Source organism: Dipteris shenzhenensis, chromosome 5, assembly GCF_047967505.1.
Source record: "Dipteris shenzhenensis isolate YYH24624 ecotype China chromosome 5, Dip_SZ_1.0, whole genome shotgun sequence".
In the NCBI taxonomy this organism is placed as follows: domain Eukaryota; kingdom Viridiplantae; phylum Streptophyta; class Polypodiopsida; order Gleicheniales; family Dipteridaceae; genus Dipteris; species Dipteris shenzhenensis.
The window spans coordinates 48218122-48230297 of record NC_141600.1 but is presented as its reverse complement, the minus strand read 5'-3'; positions in this window follow the sequence as shown (position 1 = coordinate 48230297).

Sequence of the window (12176 nt, the reverse complement as noted above, 5' to 3'; positions counted from 1 at the left end):
TCAACAAGCTGCACATTTATTCATCAAGCATATCTTTGTTCATCATGGCTTGCCCAATATTATAGTGTCTGATCGAGATTCAAAGTTTTGTAGTAATTTTTGGACTGCATTATTTCATAATCTAGGCACTAAATTAGACTTCTCATCAGCTTTTCATCCAGAATCGAATGGACAAACTGAAGTTACAAACAATACTATTCTGCATATGATAAGAGCTTATGCAGGAAGCCAACCAAAGACTTGGGACAAATACATTCATCTCTTATAGTTTGCTTATAATAATACTCCTCATTCTGGAACTGGAAGAGCACCCTTTGAGATTATCTATGGGAAGATTTTACCTATTCCTATCACACGATTGACCCATAGAGTGGAAGCAGCAAATGCATTTACCCATGATTATCAAAATATTCTCAAAGAAGTTTGAGAAGCAATTACAATAGCTCAAGAGAAGTACACAAAACAAGCTAATAAGAAACGGAAACACATGCTTTTTAAAGAAGGCGATTATGTACTTCGGATTCAGAAAAGAAGATTGAAGAGTGTTGAGAAATGGCCAGTAATCAAGATGTCACCACGTTTTTATGGACCATTCAAGGTGATTCAGAAAATCAATGATCTAGCTTATAGGCTTGAATTACCTGATAATTGGAAAATACATAATGCTTTCAATATCAGCCTCTTAAAGCCCTTCAAAGGACCTTTACCTTTTCATCCTATCTATGAAGAGGCCCCATTGATTGTTGATGAAGAAGAAATTATTCTAGAACCTGAATGCATTGTTGATCATCAACAGACCTCGACCCGAAAAGGAAATGTCTATACTAAATACTTGCTCAAATTTAAGAACCATCCAAGAGACGATACTCAGTGGATGCCTGAGCGGTTCTTTCAAACTTTTCCAGACCTCCTTAGTTCCTATAATCAAACACGCAACTGAGGTCAGTTGCAAATCCAAGCAAGAGGGATGTTACGGAAATTATATTTATGATATATCTTGCTTTGGACATAATTATTTTTAGTCGAGTGTGACTATGGCAAAGTATTCCATAGGAGCGCACCGGACACGGCGGGGGTCCTAGTGGATACTTTGTGTGGTTAGTTAGGGACGCCTGGCTAGCTTGTTTTTTGCCATGCTAGATGATCAGTATTGTGGGTGATTCCATGTTAATACTGATGTCGCTAGTGTTATTGGTGTTGTGCTTGATTATTGTGCTTTGAGCGCGGTTATGTTGGGATTGGTTGATTCGGTGATTTGTTCAATCGATTGTTAATAACTAATGTAATTGGTGGCTTGAGTATAGGTGATGGAACTCATAGCGAGGATTGGAGTTAGTGCGAGGGTACTGATCGAGGTGTCGCACAGTGCATTATATATGGCCATGGGCCAATTTTGTATTTGCTTTATTATTGCAAGTTTGAGCAATATATTTTGTTATGGACATAATTCATTTAGGGCCCTAAGATGGCTATGTAAAGCAAATCCCTCATTTTTGGATGAGAGGGATAATTTTGGCTCCTTGGTGCTTTTATGAAATAGAGGAAGCATGAGCCACTCATCTAGGGGGGGAGATTGTACCCATTCTGTTGTCGTTTTCATGGTGTGATTGTGTTCTCTTTCTCCAATTGATTAAGTGGTGAATTTGTGTGAAAAGAATTACCTTCTGGTTTCAATACAAAAGTGCAATAGTAATGTCTTCCCATTGAAAGTTGTAGTAGAGAGTATGATTTGCATTCGACTTTATGTATCCCAGATTAGCAAAATACTTGTTGATTCAACTATACCAACTTTTGGGTGCTTGCTTTAAGTCGTAGAAACTTTTCTTGAGATGGCAAACCTGATGCTCTTTCCCTGGTTCAACATAACCTACTGGTTGCTACATGTAGACTTCCTCATCTGGGCAACCATTGATAAAAGAATTCTTGACATCTAGCTGGTACACATTCCATCTACTGAGTGTGGCTGGTGATATCAAGAATCTTATGGAATTCATATTTGCTATTGGAGCATAATTCTCATTATAATCTTGACCATATTGCTGTGCAAATCCTTTTGCAATAAGTCTAGAGTTTTATCTTTCAATGCTTCCATCTGGATTACACTACACTTTGTAAACCCATTTTTTTGCTATGGCCTTCTTTCTTAGTGGAAGGTCGCATAATTACCAAGTATTGTGTTTATACAAAGATTCCATTTCTTCATTCATAGCCATTTGCCATTCCAGCTTGTTAACTGCATCTTCAAAGTACACTAGCTCTTTTGTGGCCATGATGGTAGTCATAAGAGCATAATTGGTGGTCTCAATCTAAATTGCTTTGTCTTTCTGAGCATATGTCAATCTAGATGGTGGTATGCATTCTTTGGTAGATCATTTGAGTTGCTACTCTTCTCAAGGTGTCTCTGACAATTCTTGCTCTTCTCGTTAACCTTTTCTATAGGTGATTGAGAAATTGATGTGTCTATTCCTTGTATATTTAATTTGATGTTTTCCATTTAGATTCTTCATCAAAGATTACTATCTCTGGAGATTATGACCTTGCGATTGATGGGATCGTACAAGTTATATGCTTTGCTTTCTTTACTATAGCCAACCAAGAGCCAACCATGATGCATTTGCATGACTTAACATACAATTTTCTATGATGATCGTCATGTATGTGGGCATATGCTATGCAACCAAATATGTGGAGATTCCCAATCCCTATCTTGTATTTAGTGAGTGATTCATAAGATGCCATACCCTGAATCAGTTTTGTTAGAAGCTGATTAAGAAAGTAGTTTGCAGTGGTGATTTCTTTTGCCCAATACTGATTCAAAATCTCTTCTCACCAAGCATTGCTTCTACTAAAGTCCCATTCTTCCCTTTAGCTATTGCATTCTACTGAGGAGATCTGCATATGTAAATTTTCTTTGAATGCCATTACTTTTGCCAAAGTTCATGAATGCTAAAGACATGTATATACCTCCTCTATCTGATCTCATGATTTTGATCTTTCTGTTTGTTGGGTTCTCAACCATGGCTTTGAATTCCCAAAATGTGGAAAATACTTCAGATTTATCATTTAGAAAGTGGACCCAACAATATTTTCTATAGTCATCATGAAATTCAATTAGTAAAGTGAACCATTAATGCTATCAGTCTATGCATAAGCCCATACATCTTTATGTATCATATCAAGAATGCCTTTTGCTGGAGAGGTGTATCTGCCAAAATTGGTTCTCTTTTGTTTACCGAAGCAACATGCTTCACAAACTTTTGTAGGAAACTGTAGCTTAGGAATTCTAATTGCAATATTCTGATTTCTTAGCTACATTAAACTTTTGAAATTGACATGTCCATATCTCTTGTGCCATACTGTGGAAAGTGGTATCTATTGCTGTTGAGATGACATGGCATGTAAATCTAGTACTAAAGCTAGCATCCTGAATAAGCATCCTTCCTTGACTACTTTTCCTACTAGCTCATATCCTTTGGATTTATCTATGATCATGTATTCATCTCCATTGAAGATGATAGTTGTGGTTTGTCAATTACCCAGTTGACAAGAGGTTTTTATTGAGCTTTAGAACATACAGTACTTCTTTCACCATGTTAAAGTGAGGGATCAAGGAGGAGCATAACACCATGAGACATAAAGTAGACAACAATCAATCTATTGCAATCTATATTTGAACAATACAAAGATAGGCAGCAATCAATCTATATTTGAATCATAACACCATGAGAGAGACATAACGTAGATAACAATCAATCTATATTTGAACAATACAAAGATAGGCTTCTTATATAGAGAGAGAGCCTTTAGAATAGTCAACACATGTGGTGTCCTCTCATCCACATCTCTCCTTGTGGATGTCCTTGATCCACATCCTCACATCATGTAGTCCACTTCTTGAGGGGCTACTTTAATACATTCCTATACCATACCTTAGCCTCTAATTATGTGCTCATGGCACCATATCTCAACACCTCCCCTTGGTGCCATATATCACCCATTGTTTCAAAGTCTCCATGTGGATATTTTAACTATACTTTAGGATTGATCACATTGGTGATTATCACTACACATCTTCTCTCACCACAATGTTGAAAATGACACACGTTCATATGATCAAGACTATGTATTTGTCCAAAAGGCTACTACTTCATTCTTCTCGCATAACACCACATTTAAACCCTCTATTAGGGTGAATATCTGTAAATGTATGAAAATATTAAGATTAGAAACTACCAAAAAAACCAACAAATCTCTAATTTATAATATGTAACCCTAGAGATTCTCAAATTTTGTATCAAATCAAGAACAAAACCATTCCTTAACCCTCCTAAACTCTTACTTTAAACCCTAGATTGTAAATCTTAAACCCTAGATCGTAAATCTTAAATCCTAGAGCTTAAAATCTTTAAAACCCTAAACTCTAGACCCTAGACCCTAAACCCTAAACCCCTAACCCTAGACCCTTAACCCTTGCTCCTAGACCCTAAACCCTAACCTTAAACCCTAGCCAAACCCTAAAATGCAAGAAATAATATGTAAAGTATTTTGATTTAAGCAACAGGTTGGAGTGCTCGCAACCTGTTGCTTAAGCACCATGTTGGGTGCACCCTCAACCTGTTCAGTGAGCAAGAGGTTGGGGGTGCACCCAACCTATTGCTCAACTCACTAAAAAATACTGATTTGAGCAACAGGTTGGAGCAAGAGGTTGGGTGCACCCCCAACCTGTTGCTCACCAACAATTGGTGGTGCATCCCACCTATTGCTCAAATCAGTAAAAAATATTGATTTGAGCAATAGGTTGGAGTGTACACAACCTAGTGTTGTTGGGGGTGCACCCAACCTATTGCTCATTTGAGCACTAATCTATTACTCAAATCAATAAAAAATACTAATTTGAGCAACAAGTTGGAGTGCACACAACTTGTTACTTAAGCAATAGGTTGGGTGCACCCCCAACCTATTGCTTGCATTAGGGACGATACACGTCAGTAGAATTGGATATCCCAAACAAGTGCAATGTGGCCTAAAATGTTTCAAAACACAAATAGACCAAAGGGAACACTATCGGGTTTGATGCCATGTATTATGAAATGCAATGACCTTTGGTATGCCTATGATCCATATAGCAAGCAAGTGCATGGAAAAAGAAACAGTAAAGAGTGTTAGATTTATTAAAAGATCTTTGCACATGCACAAATTGCAGATTTTCAACTTCTTCCATTTTAGGGTGAATCTAGATACCAATATCAACAACTATCAATGTTTTAATACCACCATGCACTAATCCCATTAGTTTGGATTCCAAATTTTCAATCCGTTTTGGTTTTCAACAAATCAAAAGAAAGTTATGGAGCGTGCCCTGAAATGGGTGTGCATCACTTTAGCACAATATTGGAAGCACATTAACCCATGCCTAATGTTCTCATTTAGGTGTGTCCTTGGGTTGAGGAGAATCTCATGTAGTGTACTTTTGAATGATTACTTGGTATCATGTATGTATAGAACAAAATTTTGATGTTTTTGAATAAATTGCTATATCCTATAGTCTTTAGGATGCATGCTTCACATGCAAAATAGCAATTGTAATGCTTTAACGGTCTTGTTCCAAATCTTTATTTCAGAATTTTTTGGTCTCATGTTTAATTTTGAAATGTGTACTATAACTTGAAGATGAAGTTTGCCAAATTCCATTGAGAAATGCATAAGTTATGGATCATGCAAGATACCTATATACAGAAAATTCCTTGAACCTCACCAGAAATTGCTACACCCAAGCAAACAATGACCATCTGACCACTTCTGTGAGATGCTCTACCTATGCCTGTGCCTCTACCTTTGCCTTTATTTGAGGCTGTGAAATCTTGATCATTAAAATGACCTTTGCAAGCTTAAATGGCCTGATTTTCGTAAGTACAGCTTCCACAAAGAAATGACTCAGGAGGGATTTTGCTTCCGCCTCTAGTCATTCAACGACATGTATAGCGCAGTACCTGATCCAGCCATAGTAGCAGCGGTCCACTTCAACTGCCTTCTCCTCTTACTTCTCCACGACCTCCCCGCCCACAGTCACCCCATCGACGACTGTCTTTAATCATATTATCTTCAACCCCGACATCGGTCCTACGCAATTTCAAAACCTCTGCCTCTACCTCCACGTCCGCCACAATCTCCACAGCCACCACATTTGCACGTATGAGGATATGCATGCCACCCACTTTTGGAAGTACCGCTCGTACTTAATTCAGCTAACTCCATGCCAACTGGACCACTATGTAGTCCTTGAGACAGACCTCTCCAAACAGCTCCTCCAACGTAGCTGATCCGAGGGCGGCTCTACAATAGGAGGGGGAGCATGTTAACATCCACGGAGAAGAGTCACTGAATGCAGGGTAACCAGTGATTAGAGGTGATTCGGCTTTCAATAGTTGCAGCCATGGAAGGAGTACAGTACAAGCTCAAGGAGTTTGAGCCCCAAATACGCCCAACGGTCACAGGTTGCAGGTTCCAACTGCAAATTGCCACAAAATGTGGCGAGTGCAGTTAATTGCCTCATGGGGGTCAAGCCGCAAGTAGCCCAAGATCGGCCTCGCCACTCTAGGTTTTGAGCCTCATATAAGGGTTTGAGCCCCAAATAGCTTAGGGCTTGGAGGTGCAAGGCTAACACAAGCGCTATTTGGGAGCTGGTTAGGAGCACCTCCTAATGCCAGGCTTGTCCCAAGCACTCTTATATGGTTAACACAAGTGCTATTTCCGATAGTAGGGAGAGATGGAAAGGATAGCAATATGCCTTGGCACCCTACGAGCCCAAAAGCCTTTTAATGTAAAGAAAGGGAGAGTGCTAGAAGGAAAAGGTTGGCCCTCCCTTCAAAAGGTAACATGTATAAATGACCAAATGGTTGACTTTGGTCTTCATTGTTGTATGCACAAGTTTGGAATACAAGTTCCCTCTTCTCTTTCAAGAGTGTCTTTGGGTGTTATCTTGTCTCCTTCGTAGTGCCTTTGTGTTTGCCACTCCATCCCCCTTCACCCTGTCTTCCCCTTCTCCTTCTCCCTCCCTTATCCCTTCTCTTCTTCCCTCTCCCCTTTCCCTCTTTCTCTTGACATGGAAACACACTGCAACAATCCGAAAGCCGCTTGCGTGACACAAGTGGACGACTCATGTTTGCATTGCTTTCACAAGCAGTAGCTTGGAATGGAGGCTCCAAATTTAACATTCCTTCAACATCCCCATGACACGTGAGTCACCGTCGAGAATACCCAAATTTATAATGAGATCCTATTTAAAACATTAGTAGTTGGGTAGATGCATGCTGAGTGCATGCTATGAAATACATACTATTGGCAAAAATATAGTAACAAGAGTTTAGTACATTGTTAAAAAGAGTTTATCTCGATTACTGGACAGCACATATTCTCACTAATCAAGTGTGTCCAGATTATCATTTAGTCCACATTCTCATGGAACATGCCACTTACCGTCGACTGACATTTCGGCCATGCTATGATCAACAAGCTTTTTGTTTTCTAGTTCAAGCTTATCGTAGGAGACTACTTATCGTTTTGTAGTTAAGGCTATAGCATACATGTGGGCAAGAGGAGAATTATTCTCTTTCTCTCTCTCTCTCTCTCTCTCTCTCTCTCTCTCTCTCTCTCTCTCTCTCTCTCTCTCTCTCTCTCGGCACAGATTCTCACTAATCAAGTGTGCTCAGATTATCATTTAGTCCACATTCTCATGCAGCATGCCACTCACCATCGACTCATATTTCAGCCATGTTGTGATCAAGCTTTTTGTTTTTGGTTCAAGCTATCATAGGAGGCTGCTTATCATTCTGTAGTTGAAGCTATAGCATGCACGTGGGCAATAGGAGACTTGTTCTCTCTCTCTCTCTCTCTCTCTCTCTCTCTCTCTCTCTCTCTCTCTCTCTCTCTCTCTCTCTCTCTCTCTCTCTCTCTCTTGTGCATTGTTTGTTTTTAACTTTTTCCCCATTCCGTCTGATTGCATACAATCTTTCTTATCTCATATTCATGTAACTTTGTTTGTGGACAGTTGAGCAAGCATGTCTCTGAAGAAAATCTTAAGATCGCCAAGAAAAAAGACCCCTAAGAATAATGTTAGATCACCATGAAGACTAGATAAGAATAAGATTCGGTTCCAATCTCGAACAAAACAATCTGGCGTGAAGGAAAAGGGAAAGTTGAAGGCCATTTACAGCAACGGTCAAGTCTGGCTTCAAATTTTCCTTAAAGCAAAGCCAAAAGTGTTCAAAGCCATGGAGCTATGGATGCAAGACACATGGGGCACCCAAGGCAAATCCAGTTGTTGTGGATACCACATCGGAAGCCTAAAAAAGGATTTACATGACAATTTTATTTCTATCTACAGAAGGATATACCATACAAAATCAGTCTTGAACAAAGTTGACACAGTCCTAGCCCGCCGTGCATATGTTGTGGCCCAACATGGCATTGAGGATGATTGGGAAGACTTTTCCCACCACCATGAAAGTAATCTGAGGAGCCAAGACAGCACTTGCATGAAGCAGGAACATGCACTACCAGCAACGCCATTGGAAAATATGAAGTTAAAGGAACCTCATGTCAAAGAAGAGTTGGGTGGTTCGTTCTATAGAATGTTAAGTTTGGAGGGGGGAAATGTAATTTCTATTTGGAACACGAAGGTGCATGAATAAAGGAATGTCTTACTTTTAGGATTAGAGGAGGCTATTGTGGTTGAAAACAAAGCCTCAAAACTGTGACTCTATTAAACATACCATCTCTTGGGTTCATGGGAAATTAGACGCTGCCACTACCATGGTACGAGAAGAGTTGACCATGGACTTGGAAAAGTAGGAAGTGGAACTCCAATTTACAATGAAAGAGATGGAGAATGCAAGTACGCATTGTGCTGAACTGTTGGATGCAGAATGTGGGTTTGTATACCATACACAACATATGGTAGGGAGGCTTACAAATCATGGACTGCACAATCTGATCCCTACACTAGTAGAGCATCCAACATGCTGTGAAGTGATTCCAGTGTGTATTAAACAATAAGATTCCATTAACATACCCTAGAAATGTTTTTATCTCAGTTTTAGATAAGGTCCTTTCAAGTATTTAGTGTATATGCTAATGTTCCTATGTGTTTCAACACATATTCAGGTGTATTTTGTGTGGCCTCGAATTTACAACCAACTCCTTGGATGTTATCTTCACTCCCTGCTTGCACGCATATCACATGTTCTGTGCAACAATACACTTTTAGTACTATATAACAATACTACAAACCTACTACTATTATAGCCATGCCTTCATCCTCTATAATAGTTACCTCCCCTTTTGCAACTATTTTTTGCTTTCTGTAGGAGCTCATCCTCACTGTCCTCTTCGTCATCCCCTTTGGCACCATCTTCCATGGGGTTGTCTTCCAACAGACTTTTCTCTACGACCTCATTTCTGTCTTTAGCACAAGAAGCATGTGCTGATCCATGTTGGGCCACACAATCGTCTGGAGAGTCCATTCTAGTGGACAGAGTTTTAAAATTTTCACTTTCAATATTCTTAAACTTGTGTGAGTATTCTGTTTCAGAGCCCGTGCCACGTACAAAACCACTGACATATAGCACAAGATAGTAAATATTATGCTAATCTAAATATCATTACAATCTATATATCACAACTATGTTTGTAGTACTGTAAGGGAGTACTATCTTAGTACTAATAGTGGTACTACTTAGTAGTGTAACAGTACTATGTTTGTAGTTATGTAACAGAGTATTATGTGCTCTCTTAGTACTATGATAATATTTTGTAGTATTGTAATATAGTACTATCTTTGTACTACAATAAAATCCCTATATCAGTATTGTAAGAGAGTGCTATCTTATAGTACTAATATATTAGTACTGTAAGAGAGCACTATCTTAGTACTTTCTTGCAATATTAGTAGAGAGTACTATAGTAGTACCTAGCAATCCTGTAACAAAGTACTAGTAATAGTAGTACTACTTACTGTAATAGAGTACTCTAGCTTAGTACTGTAAGCTAGTACTATTTTGCTATATTAGTACTTTAATAGAGTACTCTATCTTATTACTGTAACTTAGCACTATTGTGCTATATTAGTACTGTATGATAGTACTCTGTAACAGAGTGCTCTATCTTAGTCTTGTAACTCTGTAAGATAGTAACTCTATAAGAGAGTACTCTGTCTTAGTACTGTATGATAGTACTCTATAAGAGAGTGCTCTATATTAGTACTGTAAGGGAGTACTATCTTAGTACGTAGTATTGTTCTATGTTGGCAGTTCTGTAACAAAGTACTACATTAGTAGTAATAGTAGTACTACTTTTAGTACTACAATAGTACTATGTTTGTAGTTCTGTAACAAAGTACTCTATTTACATTATAATAGTTCTTTTAAATACTAGGTGAGTTATAAGGGTTTTTATTTTTATTTTTAAAGAGTATTATTATGGGTTTTTTGCATAGCTATTTTTATATGATTTTTTTTCTCTGTCTGATTTCATAGTAGACAATGACAATGATGAAAGTGATGACAACCTACAAAATGTGAGTGAGGAGGCAATGGATGTCCTCATTGAAGGCATAGAAAGCAATAACAAGCAAAAGCTGAGTGAGGAAGCGACGGATGTCCATGGTGAAGATACAGAAAGAATTGACAAGTGGAAGCTGAGTGAGGAAGCGATGGATGTCCTTGGTTTCAAAAAGCACTGACAAGCAGAAGCTGAGTGAGGAGGCAATGGATGTGACAAGCAATGACAAGCTCATGCAAGCTGTGGAAATAATAACAAATATTTGCTGTGAGCTGACTGGTGGAAGTGGTGAATATGACATGCACAATGACACTAGGCCTAGGTAGCTCCTTCTAAGCCGCTTAGTGTTGAGGCTAACAAACTTCTAGCTCCTAATGCTAGGACTAGGAGCTCTTTGAAGTGAAGTTTGAACATTGTATGACAGCTAATTTCAAAATCTTTAACTGCCAAGAAATTTTGGAAATATTATTTCTACATTTCACCCCTCTTATCTTTCTCCATTCATCCATGTATGATGGATTTGTACACTTTTCATTTTTGCTTCTAGGTAGCGAAGAGGTTGTGACAAGATTTATAATATTTGATATGAATGGTATTTTGATAAAGCGATGGTGGAAGTAAGCTCCAGAAATGGCCAAGGCTGGAGACATTCATAAAGTAGGCAACCATATGATCTCCTCATAATCTCTTCAAGGCCTACATTGTTAAAAGTGGTGGCAAACTACTTTGACATAGCTACCTAGAGCAGTATGACAAAGAGGAATGTAGATCCCCTAGTTTCATTGATAGAATGTGAATTGGAAAGACAAGGTACAATGGACTTCGGTTTCAATTTAATTTTCCCTAGGAAGAATGTTGCACTTCTGAAGAGCATCGGCACCCATCGCGACAAAATGAGTTGTGCCTACTTAAGCCTTTTATTGCATTGGCTGAGCATGGCATTCACTATGATCCCAATCAATCTATATTGGTCGATGATACAATTCTTAAAGGAATTTTAAAATCCACCTGGTAGTTGCATCCCTACTTCGACCTACGAAGGTGATCCCAATGACAAAGATTTATCTGATGTCTTGCTCCCATACTTGCTGAAGCTAGCACGATTCGGAGAAAGTGTCCTTGCATTTGCAATGAGGTTCCCTTATGAAGGGCACATATTTGAGCTCTATGCAGCTACTTGTGGTAAGGATCCATGCGAGCTATTTCTTGAGGTATTCTCAGCGGAATATGATGATATGGACTGTGTTGAAGCTATCAAGGCACTCATAAGTACAGATCCAAATCCCACAGGAATGGGGACAGCCATGCAGCATATAGGAGAGCTTCCAAATGACATGCTGCAACAAATTTTGGAACACAGTTTTTATCCACAAGGCCCTGCACAATCATGATGCCATGTATGATGTCTGTGAATGCCACTTGCCATCTTTGTAAATGATTTAGTAGCCATTTACATATTTGATGTATCTTTCTTCCTTTATGTGTTATATTTGTAAATTTCTTGAGTTATATAGTGCTAATACAGTTGGTTGATTTACATGAAATATATAGTTGTCTGATACATGTGGTTGGTGAGGTGTTTAAATGGAAGCTTCCTTATTTGTTGTGAATACATGAGC